We start from the raw sequence: 26703 nt of genomic DNA on the forward strand, positions 1-26703 counted from the left end.
AGAACCACTCGGCCACCCCGGCAGGCTTCTCATTACTTTCCTCTTTCTTTGGTTTACTCTCTATCCATATTCTATATTCATTAGACTGTTCATTTCATTCAACACATCCTGTAAATATTCTTCACTGTCACTGAGAATATCAATGTCATCAGCGAATCTTATTGTTGATATCCCTTACCCTTAAGTTTAATCCCAGTCTTGAACCTTTCTTTTATTCCCTTCATTGCTTTTTTGATTTATAGGCTACACCCCTCCATTACACTCTTTTTACACCGAGCATCCGAATTGGCCGTGTGGTTAAAGGCGCTGCAGTCTGGAACCGCAAGGCCGCTACGGTCGCAGGTTCGAATCCTGCCTCGGGCATGGATGTTTGTCATGTCCTTGAGTTAGTTAGGTTTAACTAGTTCTAAGTTCTAGGGGACTAATGACCTCAGCAGTTGAGTCCCACAGTGCTCAGAGCCATTTGAACCATTTAGTCCGAGCATTTTGTTCTTGGTCTTCCTGTCCTAACGTTCTCCTTCGGTTCTTGTACATATTGTACCTTGTCCGTCTTCTCCTATAGATTACCCTTATTTTTCTCAGAATTTCGACATCTTTCACCATTTGACATAGTCGAAGGCCTAATTCAGATCCAATGAACGTGTCTTGCTTCCATTATCAAACGTGTAATACGTCCGACCTCAGCCACTTTCGCCAAGTCGCCGCGAGCGGCCGAGGAGGGGGAAGAAGCCAGACACCCCGCGGCGAGCCACTGCAGTGATTCTGCAAGTACACAGCGGGAAGCCGGGCCGATGGCCTCGCCTCGCTCAAGGAGGGACACGACGCGAAGGCCCGTCTGACAACGAGAAGCGTGCCGAGAGCTGATGGACATCTGCAGCGAGTAGGACAGAACGCCAAGAATGTACGCGCGAAAGCATCTGAGTTCTTCTGGCCTCGCGGCAGTCATTTTACCTGCCTTAGACAGCAGGGATGTGCCAACAATTCCAGTACCCCATGGGCGTAGGAAGGAGCGTGCAAAAAGCGCGGGGAATTGGCGCAGGGAGGCGTTTGAAAGAAGTCAGCATTCTTAAGAAGTTTACCTCAACAGTGAGGACAATCGCGCTGGCAGATTTTGAGACAGACCCCAAACATGAATCTATCCAGAGCTCACACAGAGAGACCGGTTGTGAAAGAGTGTTGTGTAGCTGCTCTCCCAACAGCCTCGGAATTCAGGAAAACATTAAGAATGCGAAATCGTGGGAAAGATGCCAATTCATGAGGCACACGCCATCCCAATCCAGATAGAAAATGTCCACCCCGCACAGAAAGGCGTGGCGATTAAACGGCGATCTGTCATTGGGCTGCACTGAAAATTTCGTCCGCCAATGACAACGCTGAAAGGAAGAATATCTCGAAGTGGGGTTGAGCAGGGAGATGGATGTGAAGCGAGAAGGGGGTCGTGGAGACGCCACGGAAGCGAGAGGACACGGGCCGTCTTCCACCCAGCGCCAACGTCCGCCTTCCGGCGCCGTGATATCACAGCTTCGACCACACGACGGACAACGGGCAGACAACGCGGGGATCGTACCTGGGCCCCGCCGCAAGGCCGCGCTTGCTGATGAGGGCAGGCAACCCGCGCAGCACAGCTCCGAGGTGACGCGCCGCGCCGCGCCGCGCCGGCGCAGCGCCTGCCGCCGACTGCAGTACAAGGCGAACGATCACGAAGAATGGTGAGCCTATTCGTTCCCTCCTCCTTCCCCCTAATAACTGAGTCGTGTCCACGCCCAGTCGTATCGGCTCTGAGATCCGTAATTTTGTTTTGGTTCGCGTAAACAGCACGAAAATAAATGCATTTCTGTCATGTTTAGATCACATAAGCTATATATTACATTCATAATGAACCCCTTAGTTACGAAGCATTTGTGTTTTATTTCATTTAATTTCTTGAGTTCACAACATTTTTGGCGCCCTACGTGGGGCGATCCGATTGTTAATTTTCATGGTATATGATGTAACAAAATAATTTCTCGAGCTCACCACAAACCGTCGAATTTCCACTCTGTCGCCTTTACCATTTCATGGCGAAACTGATAGTCATCTAACAGATCCTCACTTTTCTTTTCCATTCTATTGTATATTATTCTTGACGGCATCTCGGATGCATGAGCTGTAAAGTTGAGCGATTATTCTTGCACATATCAGATCTCGCTGTCTTCGGAATTGTGGACGATGTTTCCCAGAAAGTCTGATGGTATATTGCCAGTCTCATACGTTCCGACCACCAACCGATGATTTTAGATATTCCGATGAAATGTTATCTATCCTTTTTGCCCTATTTGATTTTAAGTCTTTTAAATCTCTTCTTAATTCTGATTCTAATACTAGATCCCCTATCTCTTTCCTATGGACTCCGTTTCCTCTGCTATTATGTCATCAGATAAGTCCTCCCTCTCATAGAGGCTCTCAATGTACTCTTTCCAGCTACACGCTGTCAGTGGATCTCTCATTGCAATCTTAACATTACCATCATTGCTTTTAATTTCACCGGAAGATGTTTTGACTTTTCTGTATGCAGAGTGAGTCCTTCCAACAATAATTTCTTTTTCGATTTCTTCACTTTTTCCGTGTACCCATTGTGCCTTAACTTTCCTGCAATTCCTTTTTGTTTCATTCCTGACTTGCATTTCTGTATTCCTGAAATTCCTTGAAAATTTTTGTGCTTCCTTCTTTTTTCGATCAAGTGGAATGTTGTTTCGGTTATCCATGATTTCTGCAGGTACCTTCCTTGTACCTGAGGTTTTCTTTTGAACTGCTCTTTTTGGAGATGTCCATTCTTCCATACCTGAAGTTCAGACAGAGCTATTCATTATCGTTTTATTTGAGGCCTGCGAGAATTTCAAACGTGTCTCTTCATTCCTTAGGAAATGCGTATCCTACTTTCTTGACTAGTCTCTTAAACGTCTACTCAATCTTCATGATTACTAAATTGTGATCTCAGTCTATACCTGCTTCTAGATAATCCTTATAATCCCGTATCTTATTTCGGAGTCTCTGCCTAACCATGACGTAACCTAACTGAAATCTATCCTTATCTCCCGGCCTTTTCCAAGTATGCATCCTCCTCTTGTGATTCTGGACAGAGTATTAGCTGTTACTAACTGATGTTTATTGTAGAATTCAATTAGTTGGTTCAAATGGCCCTGGGCACTATGGGACTTAACGTCTGAGGTCAACAGTCCACTAGAACTCAGAACTACTTAAACCTTACTAACCTAATGACATCACACACATCCATGGACGAGGCAGGATTCGAACCTGCGACCGTAGCGGTAGCGCGGTTCCAGACTGTAGCGCCTAGAACCGCTCGCCCACCCAGCCTGCGAATTCAATTAGTATTTGTCCTCTCCCATTCCTACTTCCAAGCCCATATTTTCCCTAACCCTTTCCTCTACTGTTGTTGTTGTTGTTGTTGTTGTTGTGGTCTTCAGTCCTGAGACTGGTTTGATGCAGCTCTCCATGCTACTCTATCCTGTGCAAGCTTCTTCATCTCCCAGTACTTACTGCAACCTACATCCTTCTGAATCTCCTTAATGTATTCAACTCTTAGTCTCCCTCTACGATTTTTTACCCTCCACGCTACCCTCCAATGCTAAATTTGTCATCTCTTGATGCCTCAGAACATGCCCAACCAACCGGTCCCTTCTTCTTGTCAAGTTGTGCCACAAACTCCTCTTTTCCCCTATTCTATTCAATACCTCATCATTAGTTACGTGATCTACCCATCTAATCTTCAGCATTCTTCTGTAGCACCACATTTCGAAAGCTCTCTTGGTGTCCAAACTATTTATCGTCAATGTTTCACTTCCATACATGGCTACACTCCATACAAATACTTTCAGAAACGACTTCCTGACACTTTAATCTATACTCGATGTTAACAAATTCCTCTTCTTCAGAAACGTCTTCCTTGCCATTTCCAGTCTACATTTTATATCCTCTCTACTTCGACCATCATCAGTTATTTTGCTCCCCAAATAGCAAAACTCATTTACTACTTTAATCTTCTCATTTTCTAATCTAATTCCCTCAGCATCACCCGACTTAATTCGACTAGATTCCATGATCCTCGTTTTGCTTTTGTTGATGTTCATCTTATATCCTCCTTTCAAGATACTGTCCATTCCGTTCAACTGCTCTGCCAAGTCCTTTGCTGTCTCTGACAGAATTACAATGTCATCGACGAACCTCAGAGTTTTCATTTCTTCTCCATGGATTTTAATACCTACTCCGAATTTTTCTTTTGTTTCCTTTACTGCTTGCTCAATATACAGATTGAATAACATCGGGGAGAGGCTACAACCCTGTCTCTCTCCCTTCCCAACCACAGCTTCCCTTTCATGCCACTCGACTCTTATAACTACCATCTGGTTTCTGTACAAATTGTAAATAGCCTTTCGCTCCCTGTATTTTACCCCCGCCACCATCAGAATTCGAAAGAGAGTATTCCAGTCAACATTGTCAAAAGCTTTCTCTAAGTCTACAAACGCTAGGAACGTAGGTTTGTCTTTCCTTAATCTTTCTTCTAAGATAAGGCGTGAGGTCAGTGTTGCCTCACGTGTTTCAACATTTCTACGGAAACCAAACTGATATTCCCCGAGGTGGACTTGTACCAGTTTTTCCATTCGTGTGTAAAGAATTCGCATTAGTATTTTGCAGCTGTGACTTATTAAACTGATAGTTCGGTAATTTTCACAACCGGCCGGTGTGGCCAAGCGGTTAAAGGCGCTACAGTTTGGAACCGCGTGGCCGCTACGGTCGCAGGTTCGAATCCTGCCTCGGGCATGGATGTGTGTGATGTCCTTAGGTTAGTTAGGTTTAAGTAGTTCTAGTTCTAGGGGACTGATGACCTTAGAAGTTAAGTCCCATAGTGCTCAGAGCAATTTGAACCATTTTCTTAATTTTCACATCTGTCAACATCTGCTTTCTTTGGGATTGGAATTATTATACTCATCTTGAAGTCTGAGGGTATTTCGCCTGTCTCATACATCTTGCCCACCTGATGGTAGATTTTTATCAGGACTAGCTGTCCCAAGGCCGTCAGTAGTTCTAATGGAATGTTGTCTACTCCTGGGGCCTTGTTTCGACTCAGGTCTTTCAGTGCTCTGTCAAAATCTTCACGCAGTATCGCATCTCCCATTTCATCTTCATCTGCATCCTCTTTCATTTCCATAATATTGTCCTCAAGTACATCGCCCTTGTAGAGTCCCTTTATATACTCCTTCCACCTTCCTGCTTTCCCTTCTTTGCTTAGAACTGAGTTTCCATCTGAGGTCTTGATATTCATACAGGTGGTTCTCTTTTCTCCAAAGGTATCTTTAATTTACCTGTAAGCAGTATCTATCTTACCCCTAGTGAGATAAGCCTCTACATCCTTACATTTGTCCTCTAGCCATACCTGCTTAGCAGGTCTGTTGATCTCATTTTTGAGACGTTGGTATTCCTTTTTGCCTGCTTCATTTACTGCAGTTTTATATTTTCTCCTTTCATCAATTAAATTCAATATCTCTTCTGTTACCCAAGGATTTTTACTAGCCCCCGTCTTTTTAGCGACTTGATCGTCTGCTACCTTCACTACTTCATCCCTCAGAGCTACCCATTCTTCTTCTGCTGTATTTCTTTCCCCCATTCCTGTCAATTGTTCCCGTATGCTTGTAACGACAACTGTACCTATAATAATTGTTTTTCTTTCTGAATGTTGATAAATTAATGTAAGCAATGTTTTGGATTTCTTTTCTTTTCCTGTCATGTTAAAGAAACTGTGAGCAACTTCTGAAATGAATATTATTATGTATGTTAGATTTCAAATAATGTGATAATTAAAAGGGAAGTGTATTTAATGTTAAAACTATTGTAAGATGTGAAAATTGTAATTTATGCACTTGGTCCATACGTAGGTAATGCATTAGGATATGTGTAGTAGAAAACCTGTGGTGAATACCCTACCTGTAGGGGAGCGGGAAAAGGTGGAGATAGGCGAGCGCGGGAAAAACGCACACTGGCGCGGTTCGGCACAACGGGCTCAGTAAGTAAGTCGGAGTTGGGCATCGGTCAGAGGAACATGTGCCGTACCGAGGAGGCTATCCAGGATAAGTGAATTCCATTGAGCCTCGGATGTGCCGATTCCGACGACTACTTGGCATGGCTATATTCTTAGGCACAAAATTGGAAAGATTACGACGCTAAGAAGAAGGAAAGTGCCGATGCAGTGAGAGCCTTAGCCGTGCTTGCATGTGTGCTGTGCTTCTTGCTATCTCGCTGCCCGCCATCCGCCGCACCGACGTGCACAGGTCAAACATTTATTTCATCTTTAGAAGTGTATCTGTGTGGACCAGTGTCGAAACTGTTTCTAACTGTTCAATAATAACGTGACTTTTACCAGAATTGCCTTAGCCGTTACTTATCCTTATCATTGACCTAGACAGGGTCCTTACCACATATTGTGTAACCCGAGTATCCCGAACTGAAAGTTTAAAGATAGTATTAACGAGAATTATCAGTAGACAAAGCTATGCTATAAAGAAGTTAAAATTTATGTGTGTTATTGTAAATGTTGATAAAGAACAAAAGTATGACTATATTGAAAGAGAGTTTTTTTGAAATGAGTTAGCAATGTTATTTAATTAATGTGAGACAGTCAAATAATTCAGAAATAAGAGAAAAGAGTAGTTATCCATTGATTGATAATTTTGAGTGTTAATTTACCTTCAGGTCTTAATAGTTTCAGTATAACGACCATAACAGTTTCAGGGATCCCCCCCCTTCTCTAGCCCATTCTTTCACATCTTGAAGTGTACTGATCAGATTTGAACAGCAAAGTTAAGTTCTATATTAAACCTAAGTGTATTAGTGTTTTTTCCAATTTTAATAGTGACATTGTATGTGTGCTTTCAAAATTGCCAATTCTAGGGTAATCTATGCCCGATTTCAGTCTGATCAATATACAAAATGCAGTTCGTAGTAATTATTGCTGTGTGGTGTTGTGTAAATTTAGCTCGTCCAAATTAGTACAATATAAGAAAACCTTAGTTCAGTAGATTCTTTCTGGTTCCAAATTTGCCATAAAACGCAACATTACTACGTATTATTATGCTTGTACATGCACCCACTTGTACAAGGAAAAACTCACTCAATGCCTAATTAGGCTGGCGACCGTATTATCATTCATTGGTAGTATCTACTGTGTGTACTTCTTGTCCATGCGAACGCGTAATTATACTTTACATTTGCTTGACGCATCGCTGTAGTTACTGACTGAGTATAGGTCCGATCTTGCTTCCATTAGGTACACGCCGTCAAATTATGTACTAAAATCCTTGTTTACAAGGTGAAGCCCGTGAACTTATTACAGTACATGCTTTATAGAGCTAACGCACGTCCGACAGGACGGTAGTGTTACATGCTCTCCCTGAAACTCTCAACAACCTCTGGTTATTTTAGTTTATCCAGGTTTCATCTCCGTAAATTCCCACCTTTTTGCAGTTTCTTCAGTTTCAATCTACAGTTCATAACCAATAGAATGTGGTCAGAGTCCACGTCTGTCCCTGGAAATGTCTTACAATTTAAATCCTGGTTCCTAAATCTCTGTCTTACCATTATATAATCTATCTGATACCTTTTAGTATCTCCAGGGTTCTTCCACATATAAACCTTCTTTCATGATTCTTGAACCAAAGGTATCTATCTGATACCTTTTAGTATCTCCAGGGTTCTTCCACATATAAACCTTCTTTCATGATTCTTGAACCAAGTGTTAGCTATGATTAATTTATGCTCTGCGCAAAACTATACCAGGCGGCTTCCTCTCTCATTTCTTACCCCCAATCCATATTCACCCACTATGTTTCCTTCTCTCCCTTTTCCTACTCTCGAATTCCAGTCACCCATGACTATTAAGTTTTCGTCTCCCCACTACCTGAATAATTTCTTTTATCTCATCATACATTTCATCAATTTCTTCATCATCTGCAGAGCTAATTGGCATATAAACTTCTGCTACTGTAGTAGGCGTGGGCTTCGTGTCTATCTTGGCCACAATAATGCGTTCACTTGCTGTTTGTAGTAGCTTACCCGCACTCCTATTTTTTTTATTCATTATTAAACCTACTCATGCATGACCCCTATTTGATTTTGTATTTATAACCCTGTATTCATCTGACCAAAAGTCTTGTTCCTCCTGCCACCTCTACTACCTCCCCTGATACCGCATTAGACTATCCCTTCATCCTGTGCTTGTGGCGTCGTCACGTATAACGGAACTATTGTTGTGTTGGTGTTGGTTTGCTATCGATTCTGATGAGAACAATCCTTTTTCTTGTCATCAGTCTTCTGACTGGTTTCATGGGGCACCCCACGAATTCCTCTTATGTGGTAACCTCTTCGTCTCAGCCTACGTCGTCTCAATCTACGTCCTCAATTATTTGCTGGATGGATTCCAATCCCTGTCTGCCTCTACAGATTTTTGCCCTCTATAGCTCCCTCTGGTACCATGGAAGTCGTTCCCTCGTGTCTTAACACATGTTCTATCATCCTGTCCCTTCTCCTTATCAAGGTCTTCCACATATTCCTTTCCTCTCCGATTCTGCTCAGAACGTCCTCACGCTGTACCCTATCAACCACCTAATTTTCATCATTCGTTCTGTAGCACCACATTTCAAATGCTTCGATTCTCTTCTGTTCCGTTTTTCCCATAGTACATGTTTCACTACCATACAATGCTGTACTCCACAAAGTACTCCAGAAAGTCTCAGAAATTTCATCCTCAAATTAAGGCCGATATTTAATATTAGTAGACTTCTCTTGGCCAGGAATGCCCTTTTTCCTATTGCTAGTCTGCTTTTGATATCCTCCTTGCTCCGTCCGTCATTGGTTGTTTTACTGCCTAGGGAGCAGAATCCCTTATCTTCATCTACTTAGTGACCATCAATCCTGATGTTACGTTTCTTGCTGTTCTCATTTCTACTACTTCTCATTACCTTCGTTTTTCTTAGATTTACTCTCAATCCGTTCAGTAGATCATGTAATTCTTCTTCACTTTCACTCAGGATAGAAATGTCATCAGCGAATCGCATCATTGATACTCTTTCACCTTCACTTTTACTTCCACTCCTGAACCTTTCTTTTATTTCTTTGCTTCCTTGATGTACAGATTGAACAGTAGGGGCGAAAGGCTACATCCTTGTCTTACATCCTTTTTAATACGAGCACTTCGTTCTTGGTTGTCCACTCTTATTATTCCCTTTTGGCAGTTGTACATATTATATATGACCCGTCTCTCCCTATAGCTTACACCAACTTTTTTCAGAATTTCGAACATCTTGCACCATTTTACATTGTCGAGCACTTTTTCCGGGTCGACAAATCCTATGAACGTGTCTCGATTTTTCTTTTATCTTGATTCCATTTTTAACCGCAACATCAGAATTGCCTCTCCCGTGCCTTTACCTTCCCGAAAGCCAAACTGATCGTCATCTAGCACATCCTCAATTTTCTTTTCCGTGCTTCTGTGTATTATTCTCGTAAGCAACTTGTATGCATGAACTGTTAAACTGATTGTGCGATTGTCAGCTCTTTCCGTCTTTGGAATTGTGTTAATGATGCTTTTCCGAAAGTCAGATGGTATGTTGCCACTCATACATTCTACACACCATCGTGAATAGTCGTTTTGTTACCACTTCCACCAATGATTTTAGAAATTCTAATGTCCTACAAAGATCTTTTAAATTCTGATACTAATACTGGATCCTCTATCTCTTCTAAAGCGACGACTCCTGTTCCTTCTTTTATCACATCAGACAAATCGTCCCCCTCATAGAGGCTTTCAATGTGTTCCTTCTACCTATCCGTTCCCTCCTCTGCATTTAACAGTGCGATTCCCGTTGCATTCTTAATGTTATCACCCTTGTTTTTAATGTCACCGAAGGTTGTTTTGACTTTCCAAAATGCTGAGTCTGTCCTTCCGACAATCATTTCTTTTTCGATGTCTTCACATTTTTAAACTTCAGCCTACTCTTCATCACTATTATATTGTGATCCGAGTCTACCTGCTCTTGTGTACCCCTTACAATCCATTATCTGATTCCGGAATCTCTGTTTGACCAAGATGTTATCTAACTGGATTCTTCCCGTATCACCCGGCCTTTTCCAAGTATACCTACTCCTCTTGTGATTCTTGAATAGAGTATTTGTAATTACGAACTGAAACTTGTTACAGAACTCAATTAGTCTTTCTCCTCTCTCATTCCTTGTCCCAAGCCCATATTCTCCTGTAACCTTTTCTTCTACTCCTTCCCCTACAACTGCATTCCAGTCCCCCTAGACTGTTAGATTTTCATTCCACTTTGCATACTGCATTACCCTTTCAATATCCACATACACTTTCTCTATCTCTTCATTTTCAGCTTGCGACGTCGGCATGTATACCTGAACTAACGTTCTCGGTGTTGGTTTGCTGTCGATTCTGGTAAGAACAACCCTGTCACTAAACTATTTACAGTACCACACTCTCTGCCCTACCTTCCTATTCATAACGAATCGTACTACAGTTACACCATTTTCTGCTGCTGTTGATATTACCCTATAATTATCTGACCAGAAATCCTTGTCTTCTTTCCACTTCACTTCACTGACCTCTACTATATCTAGATTGAGCCTCTGTATTTCCTTTTTCAGATTTTCTAGTTTCCTCACCACGTTCAAGCTTCTGACATTCCACGCCCCTACTCGTAGAACGTTATCCTTTCTTTGGTTATTCAATCTTTTTCTCAAGGTAACCTCCCCCTTGACAGTCCCGTCCTAGAGATCCGAATGAAGGACTATTCTGGAATCCTTTTCCAATGGAGAGATCATGACACTTCTTCAGTTACATGCCACTTGTCCTGTGGATACACGTTACCTGTCTTTAATGCAGTGGTTTCCATTGCCTTCTGCAGCCTCATCCCGTTGATCATTGCTGATAGTTCTGCCTTTAGGGGCAGTTTCCGACCCCTAGGACAAGAGAGTGCCCTGAACATCTATCTGCTCCTCAGGCCTCTCTGACAAGGCCGTTGGCAGAATGAGGGTTACTTCATATGCCGGAAGTCTTCGGCCGCCAGTGCTGATTATTTATCCTATCATTGAGCTATTCACAGTAAATCACTCTCTGCCATATCTTCCTATTCATAATGCATCCTACTTCCGTTATACCATTATCTGCTGCTGTTGATTCTATACTACACGGCTTCTTACTAGAAATCCTGGTTTCTTTCCATTTCACTCAAAGGCTTCCTATATCTAGACTGAGCCTTAGCATTTCCTTTTCCACATTTTCTCTCTTCCTTACACCCCCCGACTCGTAGAACGTTACCCTTACTTTGGTTACTCAATCATTTTTCCATGGTCACCTCTCCCTTGGCCATTCCCTCCATAAGATCCGAATGGGGACTATTCCAGAATCTTTTGCCAATGGAGGGATCATCATGACACTTTTTCGATCAGAGTGTAACGTTCTTTAAAATTATTGAAATACTTACATGAAAGCCTGAGCTGCGAATGCATAAAAAACTGGAGCTATCGTGTAGCGTGTTGTAACTATAAATAGTGTACTTACTTATTGTTATTGTAAGCGGAACTTTATACGAACTGATTGCGTAATGCAACTCTCAGTACCAATAAACAAATATAGTCACTGCAAAATACTGAAACTTCTGGCCCTGTTCAGAACCGATAAATAAAATTGTTTTACCTCTAAAGCAGCAACGGTGGACCGCGTTGTATTCTGCTCTCTCCTGAAGAGGAATAAAATATACTAGCTAAGGCTCAATGGTGTGCAGTGCTGGCCATAATACTTTGAAATATACACTACATTCTCTTGGACGATAAATGAAAACATTTAAGAAAAACTGAATGTCTTTAAAAAAACATATGACCTGGACAGGGAGGTGGTAGTGATTTGGGGGAATAACTAACTCTGACTTTTTCAATAGTGAAGTTGTATTCGGAGTTAAGTTTGACTTTTAAAACGTCTGAGGATTGAAGTTACATTACTCAGAAAAATTAAGTTCTCTTAACTAGATGAATACCTTCTTTGCTGTAGTCACAAACAATGAGGTTTGTACAGCAAATATTTTCTAACATCGCTAAAATTCATAAAGACAAATCATCAAATTACATATACCTGTGTTAGCAAATCTTAGAACCATTACAATAGGGAATATCTGTTTAGCCTATATATCAAATCTGTTTACGTACATTTTGGGGTTACTCAGCATAGAACTCACTGTTACCAATTATCAGCGAACTCATTTACACTAACGACCTAGCAAAAGGAAAGTTATAAAAAATTAATTCCTTTACCTTAATTGCGAGAAGACTTCTGCTTCATTTGTATTTCCAATAATACGTGTAATTATAAAGCCTCTTTGTAATATCAATCCAGTAAGTCTTTCTTGTCACAATTACATTTACATTTCATCACTTCACTGTATAATCAGTTATAAAATCACTTATCAGTTTTGATTACCTATTTTACGTGCGGTATAACACAAGGTATTGGTCTGAGAACATTTCTACGTTATAACCTAACACTTGGTGGCTTGACAGAGCACATCACAATGCCTAATGCCTCTTCTTTCGCTCACAGACTGTTTCACACTCACTGCTGTGCGCCAAGCGCTCTCTTACTCAAACACTACAGTCTCGGACCAGAACCAGTATCTTTGGTTCTGCGGTCGTGCAAAGTCAGCGATCCGCTTTATAGAGCCCATCAGAGATATACATCGTTTAGAATATAATAGTTTCATTTCATTTTACATTAGTATCATTGCAATATTTGGGTGCCACATATAAGTGTACCGTGCCACACATAATTGTGCACCAGTAGACTCCTTTCAAGAGGCCACATGTCCTGTGGATACACATTATGTGTCTTTATTATAGTGGTTTCCATTGCCTTCTGCATCCCCTTACCGTTGACCGCATCTGATTCTTCTGTTTTTTAGGGGCACCCCTAGGGCAAGAGGGTGCCCTGAAACTCTGTCCGCTTCTCCGCCCTCTTTCACAAGGCCATTGGCATAACGAGGTTGACTTCTTATACTGGAGGTCTTCGGCCGCTATTACTACTGGTTTCTGTTCATAATTTAAGCAGTGGTGAAGTTCAAATCTGGGAACAAGGTCGTTTTGAGTACCAGTCAAAGACGCTACCTCCTTTCTTTTTTTCCAGCTGTGCTTAATAGGGTAGACTTCCCTAACGGCGCAAGGCTTGAAAATACTGGGGGCACAATAAAAAACAGAAATAATGGAGAGGAATGAAGGGGAAAACGAAGAAAATTAAGATGGGGGGCGTAGTTCTTGGAGTTCGTGTCTCGCTCACTGGTCAGGTCTAGGCTTGTACAATGTACCGTTCCAAAAAAGGTGTCGTGATGTGTCAGGCATGTTAAATGTTGGGTGCAAGTGTCGTAAATTACACCATTTAAATAACTGGCAAATTTCCGGGAGCAGTATGACGTCAGTTCAAGTGAGGCGAGAGCATCAAAGGCATAGTACTAAAAGTCGAGCTTGGAGTGAGCCCCATCGTCGAAGCAGTAGGCAATCTTAAGACACTTGAACCATATGGTATGGAGAAATGTAGGGTCCCCCTGAATAGGTCAGGCGTGCACTACACACCGGAAGCGGCTACAAGGGTAGCGGAGTACGTGTGGAGTGCACATGGGGGTTTTTTAGGTTAGAGAATCCCCTCCCTAGGCCCGACAAGACGCCTCCTGAGACGCGGCAAGATAGGAGTAGGCAAAATGCAACAGGGAATAACAATATTAATGTGCTAATAGTAAACTGCAGGAGCGTCTATAGAAAGGTCCCAGAACTGCTCTCATTAATAAACGATCACAATGCCCATATAGTACTAGGGACAGAAAGTTGGCTGAAACCAGACGTAAACAGTAACGAAATCCTAAACTCAGATTGGAATGTATACCGCAGAGACAGGCTGAACAGTGAAGGGGGAGGCGTGTTTATAGCGATAAGAAGTGCAATAGTATCGAAGAAAATTGACGGAGATCCGAAATGTGAAATGATTTTGGTGAAGGTCGTGGTTAAAACAGGCTCAGACATGGTAATTGGATGTCTCTATAGGCCCCCTGGCTCAGCAGCTGTTGTGGCTGAGCACCTGAAGGATAATTTGGAAAATATTTCGAGTAGATTTCCCCACCATCTTATAGTTCTGGGTGGAGATTTTAATTTGCCGGATATAGACTGGGAGACTCAGACGTTCATAACGGGTGGCAGGGACAAAGAATCCAGTGAAATTTTTTTAAGTGCTTTATCTGAAAACTACCTTGAGCAGTTAAACAGAGAACCGACTCGTGGCGATAACATATTAGACCTTCTGGTGACAAACAGACCCGAATTATTTGAAAAAGTTAACGCAGAACAGGGAATCAGCGATCATAAAGCGGTTACGGCATCGATGATTTCAGCCGTAAATAGGAATATTAAAAAGGGTAGGAAGATTTTTCTGTTTAGAAAAAGTGACAAAAAGCAGATTTCAGAGTACCTGTTGGCTCAACACAAAAGTTTTGTCTCAAGTACAGATAGTGTTGAGGATCACTGGACAAAATTCAAAACCATCGTACAATATGCGTTAGATGAGTATGTGCCAAGCAAGATCGTAAGAGATGGAAAAGAGCCACCGTGGTACAACAACCGAGTTAGAAAACTGCTGCGGAAACAAAGGGAACTTCACAGCAAACATAAACATAGCCAAAGCCTTGCAGACAAACAAAAATTACGCGAAGCGAAATGTAGTGTGAAGAGAGCTATGCGAGAGGCGTTCAATGAATTCGAAAGTAAAGTTCTATGTACTGACTTGGCAGAAAATCCTAAGAAATTTTGGTCATATGTCAAAGCGGTAGGTGGATCAAAACAAAATATCCAGACACTCTGTGACCAAAATGGTACTGAAACAGAGGATGACAGACTAAAGGCCGAAATACTAAATGTCTTTTTCCAAAGTTGTTTCACAGAGGAAGATTGCACTGTAGTTCCTTCTCTAGATTGTCGCACAGATGACAAAATGGTAGATATCGAAATAGACGACAGAGGGATAGAGAAACAATTAAAATCGCTCAAAAGAGGAAAGGCCTCTGGACCTGATGGGATACCAGTTCAATTTTACACAGAGTACGCGAAGGAACTTGCCCCCCTTCTTGCAGCGGTGTACCGTAGGTCTCTAGAAGAGCGTAGCGTTCCAAAGGATTGGAAAAGGGCACAGGTCATCCCCGTTTTCAAGAAGGGACGTCGAACAGATGTGCAGAACTATAGACCTAGATCTCTAACGTCGATCAGTTGTAGAATTTTGGAACACGTATTGTGTTCGAGTATAATGACTTTTTTGGAGACTAGAAATCTACTCTGTAGGAATCAGCATGGGTTTCGAAAAAGACGGTCATGTGAAACCCAGCTCGCGCTATTCGTCCACGAGACTCAGAGGGCCATAGACACGGGTTCACAGGTAGATGCCGTGTTTCTTGACTTCCGCAAGGCGTTCGATACAGTTCCCCACAGTCGTTTAATGAACAAAGTAAGAGCATATGGACTATCAGACCAATTGTGTGATTGGATTGAGGAGTTCCTAGATAACAGAACGCAGCATGTTATTCTCAATGGAGAGAAGTCTTCCGAAGTAAGAGTAATTTCAGGTGTGCCGCAGGGGAGTGTCATAGGACCGTTGCTATTCACAATATACATAAATGATCTGGTGGATGACATCGGAAGTTCACTGAGGCTTTTTGCAGATGATGCTGTGGTGTATCGAGAGGTTGTAACAATGGAAAATTGTACTGAAATGCAGGAGGATCTGCAGCGAATTGACGCATGGTGCAGGGAATGGCAACTGAATCTCAATGTAGACAAGTGTAATGTGCTGAGAATACACAGAAAGATAGATCCTTTATCGTTTAGCTACAAAATAGCAGGTCAGCAACTGGAAGCAGTTAATACCATAAATTATCTGGGAGTACGCATTAGGAGTGATTTAAAATGGAATGATCATATAATGTTGATTGTCGGTAAAGCAGATGCCAGACTGAGATTCATTGGAAGAATCCTAAGGAAATGCAATCCGAAAACAAAGGAAGTAGGTTACAGTACGCTGGTTTGCCCACTGCTTGAATACTGCTCAGCAGTGTGGGATCCGTACCAGATAGGGTTGATACAAGACATAGAGAAGATCCAACGGAGAGCAGCGCGCTTCGTTACAGGATCATTTAGTAATCGCGAAAGCGTTACGGGGATGATAGATAAACTCCAGTGGAAGACTCTGCAGGAGAGACGCTCAGTAGCTCGGTACGGGCTTTTGTTGAAGTTTCGAGAACATACCTTCACCGAAGAGTCAAGCAGTATATTGCTCCCTCCTACGTATATCTCGCGAAGAGACCATGAGGATAAAATCAGAGAGATTAGAGCCCACACAGAGGCATACCGACAATCCTTCTTTCCACGAACAATACGAGACTGGAATAGAAGGGAGAACCGATAGAGGTACTGAAGGTACCCTCCGCCACACACCGTCAGGTGGCTTGCGGAGTATGGATGTAGATGTAGATGTAGATGGTATTGCAGTGCTTGGTGAGTGGGAAATGTGTGTCCTCCAGAAGGTGAAGAAATTGCAGGCTGGCAGTCGTTGGCGGGTCATGCACGAGTTGTCAGGTATCATAGATTGACAGATATGTGAGACGATAGTCAATACTATCCTTGCTGTGACAATGAATACATAATGCCGATTCGGCCCGTCTAATTTGGTGAAGTCGTTGGTTTGTGGGGTATTTACCCCTGATGACACAGTGTCACAGGGCTTGTGCGTCAGTTGTAAGGAGGGATAAATGGATGTTTGTGTTGGTTGGAGATTCTCCAACATATTTTGCGGGTGCACTGTAAAAACGATCAATGTTGGCCACTTTGATTGGCGAGACAGGAGGGGCCAGCATACAAACGTCCAAGAGGCTGTGCATAAGGAAAGTGGAAGCCCCGTGGCAACGCCTAATCATAGCAGTTTAGTATAAAGTGGATGTTCTGGCTCTAACATGGACGATACCAAGTCGTACTGTTGAAGTGGTGAGGGTGAAGGTATCTTAGTGGATCCTAAAGGCGGTTCCTGCCTGTATGAAGTTCCCAAAGGCTCCTGGAATTGTGGTTCTAGGACCACTGGCACAGGGAAGATTTGGGCAACATGTGCTTTTGGGCGCCACATAGACGATGATGTAGCCCACTCGTTGCAGCGGATGCAAGTTGCAGCGGAGGTTGTGTTGGAAGTGTACTCACATTATCTAAAACAAACGGTGGTAGGCATAAGCTGCCACACGGTGGGTTATCTATGGTATACGTGATACCAAGCTAATAGAGTCTGTCCACTGTGGGCAGTGGCAGTGACCCTTGGTCTTAGAGGCCACGACCAATGCTGATATGGTCACACTGAGGGTGCTTCCTGAAGTTGTTCTATGTTGTCGATCCATGTGATGGTGCTATGAATTTCCGTGGGTGTACATTTCAGAGGCAGGAAGTCATCTGCATAAGCCTGCGAATAAAACGCAATGCTGCAACAGTCCCACATGGTAGGATAGGACGCCTCTGACAAAGGATCTGAGGGTGCGGGACAGCACAGTGGAGAGGGGACAGTCCTGTGTGACAGAACGCCACATTGAGATCAGTCTCGCTTGTAGTCTGTTGACACGAATACCTCATGTAGCACTGGGAAGCAGGCATCTCAGGATTTCGTCGAATGTTGGACGGAAACCCATACACATTGAAAGATTACCGTCAAACCTCCTTGCCTAGGGACGCCAGATGAAAGTTGATGTCGTCAAGCCCTGAATGAAAATTGCGCAACGGATAACTGGGGAGGGGAGCTTGAGAGCGCTACCTAGAGAGCGTGCCCTTTCTGTATAACACTAGGCAAGGGGCTGGAGGGCTCACACGCTGATGTTTGGGTCCCTGCATTCTATATCTTCTCTTTTTAAATAAATTCCTTTAACTGGATTCCTATGTGATTTTTTTAAGGTATGTTAAAGATTGATGACAATTGATTACCTATTTATTTTAAACATTATCACTCGATTTTACAGCGATTGCAGCAATTGTTCCAGTTTACAGATATTACAATTTTACAACTTCTAGCTCGGGTACATTATATACTAAACTGCACGCACATTTCTACAGGCAAGACGGAATTGCGTTGGCCAAATGTAATCCACCAAAGTCTCCCAATATTTTACATGGGACATCCACTATGTGAGGAGGATAACGGGCAAACTGGGGACCAGATACATTAACACAGGGGGTCAAATTTCCGGAATTAAACGAGAACATTCATTTCCTTACACAATCCAAAGTTGGAAATAAAAGAATTAGTACAAATATTCGAATACCTCTCTTCCATGCGTGAACATTGAGACAGACGCACTGAGGGCACGTCTGCTCACTTACCCGTCTTCTGTAACACTCTTAGAATATGGCGGGCACCCGGAGGTCTTCCTGAGCCCCGGTGGAGGGGGTGGTCGAACCAGTTGGCCGTGACCAACCAATCCACCCCAAATCTTGTGACACTGGAAAGTCTTTGACTTTTACCTGTCTGTGCTGTCTCTCTGATCCCCTACCCAGGAGTAAGGTTGGCACTACTATATCACAGAAGTACTTCCCAACAAAGATTTGGCCACGCTTTACGGAAAGGTGTGGAGGAGGATTAGGAAAGTTCATGTGCAGATTCACATTCACGTACAAGAAATGCATAATACACGACATATATAAATACGTATTATGAAGCCTGACACATTTCTTTCCACCCGTCCACATGGGTGCTGTTGCACCCGCGGCCGGCCGCGTCTAGTAATAAAATTGGCGGCGGAGCCGCCTCTTTTTGTATTTTCTGGTGCGAGCGAGCAGCGAAACCTGCTGCTTATGGAGCGGAAACTACTGTACCCTTTCAACAGCACCACCGAAAGAAGGAACTGGTGTTGGGCTCTGTTAAAGGAAATATCGAGGTCGACTGAGACTAGTGCCATATGGATGCAGCAGGACATGGAAGTAGGTCGAGATCCCAACATTTGCCCATGCCAATTTGTAGGCTGACACCATGGCCGTGTGACGTCTGTTCTGGTGAAAAGATTGAGGGAAATAGAGTGTGTGCGTGCTGTCAATATGCGTGCATAGATTTTACTGTCCACGTTGAGAAGAGTAAGTGGGCGAAAGTTGATGATCTCCAGACTTTGGGATGGTTTATGTATCGGAAATAAAATGCTGGCCACAATCGACGTTGGCACCTGTAAATTGGGATTCAGCACCTCCTGGAACACTTTGGTCCACTGCCGGCTCATCTGGTCATGGAATATCCGGTGGCATTCAACTGGAAAGGCGTATGGGCCGGTGATTTCTTCGGCGTTCCTTTGGCGATAGCGTGTGCCACCTCATCCATAGTGATTGCCACTGTCGAGGGAATGCCTCTATACTGTCTAGCGTACTTGCGACATGTTGAAGAATATTCACAGATGTCATATCGTACACACTTCTGTCATCGTAAAATTGTCGATGATGTTCAGAAAAGGTAGCGACTTTAGTCGCCTGTACACCGACACGATTACCATCTTGCTTGAGCATAGTGGAGCCAAGATGTTGACTATGACGACGACGGTTGGACATTGTATTGGGCGTGATGTCCTGTCTGTGTGATCTCACCACCACACCCTGAACGTTATTTCCTTTGGCGTTAATGCATTGTCGTTCTCTGTGCGTTTTGGGTGACAGATGTTGTTCATCAATTTCCGATAACGTGGTGTAGTAATCCACCACTGGCCATTAAAATTGCTGCACCACGAAGATGACGTGCTACAGACGCGATATTTAACCGACAGGAAGGAGATGTTGTGATATGCAAATGATTAGCTTTTCACAGCATTCACACAAGGCTAGCGCCGGTGCCGACACCTACAACGTGCTGACATGAGGAAAGTTTCCAACTGATTTCTCTTACACAAACAGCAGTTGACCGGCGTTGCCTGGTGAAACGTTGTTGTGATGCCTAGTGTAAGGAGGAGAAATGCGTACCGTCACGTTTCCGAATTTGATAAAGGTCGGATTGTAGGCTATCGCTATTGCGTTTTATCGTATCGCGACATTGCTGCTCGCCTTCGTCGAGATCCAATGACTGTTAGCAGAATATGGAATCGGTGGGTTCCGGAGGGTAATACGGAGCGCCGTGCTGGATCCCAACGGTCTCGTATCACTAACAGTCGAGATGACAGGCATCTTATCGGCTTGGCTGTAACGGATCGTGCAGCCACGTTTTGATCCCTGAGTCAACAGATGGGGACGTTTGCAAGACAACAACCATCTGCACGAACAGTTCGGCGACGTTTGCAGCAGCATAGACTATCAGCTCGGAGGCCATGGCTTCGGCTACCCTTTCGCTGCATCACAGACAGGAGCGCCTGCGATGGTGTACTCAACGGCGAACCTGGGTGCACGAATGGCAATTTTTTTGGATGAAACCAGGTTCTGTTTACAGCATCATGATGGTCGCATCCGTACTTGGCGACATCGCGGTGAACGCACATTGGAAGCGTGTTTTCGTCATCGCCATACTGGAGTATCACCCGGCGTGATGGTATGGGGTGCCATTGGTTACACGTCTCGGTCACCTCTTATTCTCATTGACGGTACTTTGAACAGTGGACGTTACATTTCAGATTTGCTACGACCCTTGGCTCTACCCTTCATTCGATCCCGGCGAACCCCTACATTTCAGCAGGATAATGCACGAATGCATGTTGCAGGTCCTGTATGGGCCTTTCTGGATACAGAAAATGTTCGACTGCTGCCCTGGCCAGCACATTCTCCAGATCACTCACCAATTGGAAACGTCTGGTCAATGGTGGCCAAGCAACTGGCTCTTCGCAATACGCCAGTCACTACTCTTGATGAACAGTGGTATCGCGTTGAAGCTGCATGGGCAGCTGTACCTGTACACGCCATCCAAGCTCTGTTTGACTCAATGCCCAGGTGTATCAAAGCCGCTATTCTGCCCAGAGGTGGTTGTTCTGGGTACTGATTTCTCAGGATCTCTGCACCCAAATAGCGTGAAAATGTAAACACTTGTCAGTTCTAGTATAATATATTTGTCCAATGAATACCCGTTTATCATCTGCATTTCTTCTTGGTGTAGCAATTTTAATGGCCAGTAGTGTAGTTCTTGGTGTCTCAGATGATATGCAGCCGATTATTTCCTGAGTTGGATCAACTTATCCGTGATCATTGGTTTGGTACAGCTGAGCCACCACATCAGTGTAGAGGGGTACCTGGAAAAGTGAAGTTCACAGGAAGTCAACTCCACTGCGACGCTCTGTCAAGACACTGGGGTCACGAAGAGGGATGTGTTAAACTTCCATGTCCCACAGTTGTGCCAGCCTGGTCACAGTGGAAGCAGGAGGAACCTGATGAGTGTGTAATGTGCGTAAAAGGCTAGTGGCCATCTTTACCCCATGAGCACTCTTGACTGGAGGCTGTTGGACACTTAGATGTGATCAATTCTGTTTGCAAAGTAGCTTGTAAGATGTGTGCAGCTGAGAGCGTCTTTGTTCTCCCATGTGTTCTATCATTTGCACGTAGAGCCAGGCATGGTGAGTAGCTGGGATGTAGATCTTTCGAATGCAATACGCCTCTAACTATAAAGTTGTAAAAATGACAATGAATAGAGGAGCCATATCTTTGGAGCAAAAGGCAGCGTGTTGTCGTAAGTGTAGATTGATGATATGCGTTCTGAATATGGTAAGGGTCATATGCACCTCTTGTATTAGTGCAACTTTGACAGCCAATGCACGAATCATGCCTTGCAGTAATTGTGTGTTCGCCATACAGTTTATTTATTTAATTGTATGGCTAGGGCCCCCCATCGGGCAGGCCGTTCGCCGGGTGCTGGTCTTTCAATTTGACACCACTTCAGTGACCTGCAGTCGATGAGAATGAGGACAGCACAACACCCAGTCCCTGGGCGGGTAAATTTCCCTGACCCAGCTGGGAATCGAACTTGGGCCCCTGAGGATTGACAGTCCGTCATGCTGACCATTCAGCTATCGGGGGCGGACTTCACCATACAGTGAATCACATTGATGTTGAGTGTGAGCACTCTCTATGCTTGCACAGGCACACTGAAAGTTGATCCACCATCGCTGGGAGAGGAAGTGGATGTAGTCAATGGATGGCATCAACCCACCCTGCCTGACCACAGGGGGCACACTTGTAAGTCTGGTAGTTGGAGCTAACTGGGTGCATCGACACATCTTCTTCATCACCTCCCCATGCTGCTGTGGTGGGGTGAGGATGTGATTGTATGATGTCAGTGGGGCGACAACTGTCTTCACTCACACGTTGTTCATTACACCATCCATAGAGAGGATGGTCACTTGTGTGATCATCGGGCAAGATTGCCCATAAGTATCACCATCAGGTGACATAAGGAGATGGGTGTCATCCAAATGTGTTACACAATCATCGATGCCTTGGAGATTTTCATCAGTTCCTGGTATCGACCTACATATGTCACTGTGATGAACACTCATTGTAAACATGTCCTTCTGTTCCAGAGAATGGCAATGAGACCCTTCATTTGGGTTTGAAAGCTTACTTCAGCGCAACAAGGGAGCCAAGTGATCGAACGGTGGTGACACCGATTGGTGTTATGTGGAGGAGAATCTCATGTGGCGGCTTTCCTGTGTAATCGTCCCTTTGCGTTGTCCAAACTGTCAGTGGCCGTTGAGAGTAGGGGAGGCTAAGTGGCAGTTCGTCAAATTGTGGCAGCAGTAAGTGCCACTGTGTGTGTCACTGTCAGAGTGGCTGGGTTGGGTGGGGTCATCATGTCCGTGGATGGTAATTGTGCAATCTTGTCCTGTATACATTCTGTCTTAGATGTCCTTCCTTTCCATATCCTGAGCATGCATGATAGCTGTCATAAATGATAATGACTCTGCAGCACCTGATGACATGAGGGGTAGCAAAGCACATGGCTTTGCATGGCTTTGGAGATTGATACACACTTTTTGGACAGGATCCAAGAAAGGAAATGTGTTGAACTGTTGCTGTTTCTCCGCTAGATGCTCGAGAACCGTGCCATAAGCGTGAAGGGCTGTTATCACAGCTTCAGCAGGTATTCCAAAAAGCAGCTCGTAAAATCTATTTGTTCAGATACTCAAACCTATGTAGTCGACAGTCACAAGACCTCTCCTGGCATATACAAGGTAGAAGCCGAGTCCTTGACTTGTCTCCATGATGATCTTGTCACACATGATGTTACTGACAATATTCACGAACACTGCTGCTGGTGGAAAAATGTATGCCTATGATGTCCAATGCTGTTATCTTTAAATCGTCTCTTAAGTTCTGTTCCATATTGAGTGCTTTGAGTCGTGGAAAGCTGTGGCAAAAAAGCTACTTAGCATTGTTTTATGCTATTGTTTTGCTATATGGTCTTGCTAGTACAGCCAGCATACATGAAATGGCCTAAATGAACACATACACTGGCGACCATTACCCCACGTGCTGAACACAGGGATGGGTCCACATCGTATTCTGCCGAGGGCAGACTGCCCCTAGACCACAGGTGACCAACAGAATCATTGCTTGTAGGCATTTAATACATGTACACAGTCTTTCATAGGTTAAAAAAACGCTTATCCATTAGCATTTTTATGCTCACATTCACATATATCACTTAAAAGGTTCAATGTGTTAGAAACATTCCAAAATTTTTAAAAACATCAGAAAATTTACCTTTTTTACATTGGTTTTGCCCACTGTGATGGGTTGGAGAAAGTTCCTTAGAACGAACTTAAAACATTGTTTATGTATCTTCCATCTTGTGCAGCCATGTTTAATTGTGATGTCATGTAGGCAGCAATGTAAACCTTGAGGGAAGTAGTAGAATAATTGCTTTTGGATATGGTAGAGAGGAGAGGATGGGGATCGCAGGAGTTGTGCGCGAGAGGGTTAATTAATCGTCCTACCAGTAAGAATAGCAGGGTAACATATTAATTGTGGTGTCACCGCCAGACACCACACTTGCTAGGTGGTAGCCTTTAAATCGGCCGCGGTCTGCTAGTATACGTCGGACCCGCGTGTCGCCACTGTCAGTGATTGCAGACCGAGCGCCGCCACACGGCAGGTCCAGAGAGACTTCCTAGCACTCGCCCCAGTTGTACAGCCGACTTTGCTAGCGAGGCTACACTGACAAATACCCTCTCATTTGCCGAGACGATAGTTAGCATAGCCTTCAGCTACGTCAATTGCTACGACCTAGCAAGGCGCCATTCACATTTGATATGTATCGTGTAAAGCCTGTACCGTCAGACCGATGTTCTCCAATTGTGGATTAAAGTTAAGTATTCCAAGAGCTTCGTACTTTATTTATTAGACTCAACTCCTTTAACTGTTCCAGACTTCACGCCAGCCTGCGTGAGCTAAGCGCGTGCATTTCGGCCTCCTTTAGCAACACGGTGTTGGCTCTTCTGCCAACACACCATTAACCAAATTGGGTATAACATTATCCCAATTAAAGCAGTGTTGAGGATAAGTATGACAGCAGGGTAATAAATTATCCTAAGTGGAAAATAAATTATAGTGATAGAGATAAAGGTGACAAATTACAATAACTGGTAAATAAGCTAAAGCAATAAGGATAAGGGTCATAAATAAACCTTGATTGGATCCAAAATTACCTAAGAGACTTTGACATTACATTTTGTGACTAAAAATTACTGTGGGGAGCTGGAAGGTACGTGTTGTTCTAATGGCTAAATTACTACAATTTAAGATGTCATGACTTTTTCTGTAAGTACTCTAACATATAACAGCTCCCATAGCTATTTACAATTTCAGGGTAATACGTTACATTTTTCGGTCGATTTCACTCCCAGTATGTCGCGTAAACCCCACCTCGCTTTTGACTTTATATGTAGTTTATATGGCATTTAATTAACTGTATATTGCTTACTGTTGCGAGCACAACAGGTAAAATGCGATTTTCACTATTAGTTTCTGCAATTGAAAGTATTTTAACTTTGTTCACCTTGAACACTAAATTCACACAACACTAAAAGATTTTCTGCTGTGCACGTATGATCTTTAATTTGCAAACTATTTTTATATAACCCTGACCTGGCTTGTTAGAAATGGAACACGGTATCATTACTATAACTAATTATGTAATTAAACATGTCCTTCGCAAATTTCATCTCTGAAATCCACTGAAAATTACTCTTATTACACGTACTGAAGTTACGGTATGTTATGCTTGCTAAACGTAAAAGCTCCAGAGGATTTTTTAAAATATGAACACTACTGATTGGCACTACTAACACGAGAACATGAAACTAAAAATGAAATTTCATTTTTGTATTATTAGCCAGAACAGGTTTCATCATAGCAGTCTTTGAATCACACAAGTAAAATTTTATTTCTCTTATTTACCTAAATTATTTACCTCACTGATATTGTGATAGCGGTTGCCCATGTCCACTTGAAAATGGTATAATAAAATGCATCATTCACCTCTAAGGTAACCGGGAAGCTGAAAGAAATAATTTTGATGCACCGTTACCAGCCCGCTTAATTGCGGGAAAATTGCTTCCATTCGATTTAATCGATAGCTGATAGCGACAGCTGCACAGCTCTACGTCATGAAAAATTCTAAATATGCTGAAAACGGCTAAAAATGTGGAATGAAATACTGGGCAAGCTAGCAATAAATTATTACAAGTATTTTTAACAATTTCTATATTTAAAAATCAACATAAATTTAAAGTATACACCTTTTTCATTCACCAGCCTCCAATGGTGTCTTTCTCGAACAAGGAACAAAAGAAAGCTAACCAAGCATTCAATCGAGAGTTACAGTTAAAACTTTAACGGCTGCAAAAAACAGAGACAGTAATGTTTTAACCTCCACTATTTATAGGCAATTTAATATGCATCTTTGTTATCTTTTTTAATTATCATTGTCTGTTTTGATTTCTACACTCGCCGACCACCGACGTTATTTGCAAAATATAGATCCATAATTACTGCAAAAAGATAAAAATAAAAAAAAAACCATTTCTTTTTTACAGAGTCTACATAATCGACAACCGTTCATACAGAAATTAAATAACAATAATATTAATACAGACAAATGTTTCTTTGTTTTCGCATATATTACAACTATTTTATGAATGTCTTGCCAGGAGACATCACATATGGCACATACCAACTTCTCAAGAGTGCAAAGCAAAGACGAAGGAAAACACGAGACCTTTATTGTTTAACAATTACGATAGTCCAGTACTGAAACAAGTAAACCATTGCTATGTAGCAAGTCTACATTACACAACAAGGGAATTGTCCCTGCATTGTAGTGTGTTAAAAACAATGGAATTTTTGTATTCATTCCAATATATAAATATTCCCCATAGCGTTTTGCAAATTGCAAAAAAATCTGTTACATTCTTGAATTGTTACATTTTTTTACCAGTTTTCTCCTACTTATCAAGATTGTCAACGAATGACACAAATAAATACTAAAATTGAGATTTTTAACGATTATCACACTGTATACTGAACAAATACACCAATATCACACATCAAACAACACACTGCAACAAATAAGCTCCTGGTATGTAC

The sequence above is a fragment of the Schistocerca cancellata genome, chromosome 5 (assembly GCF_023864275.1).
Source record: "Schistocerca cancellata isolate TAMUIC-IGC-003103 chromosome 5, iqSchCanc2.1, whole genome shotgun sequence".
Classification (NCBI taxonomy): Eukaryota; Metazoa; Arthropoda; class Insecta; order Orthoptera; family Acrididae; genus Schistocerca; species Schistocerca cancellata.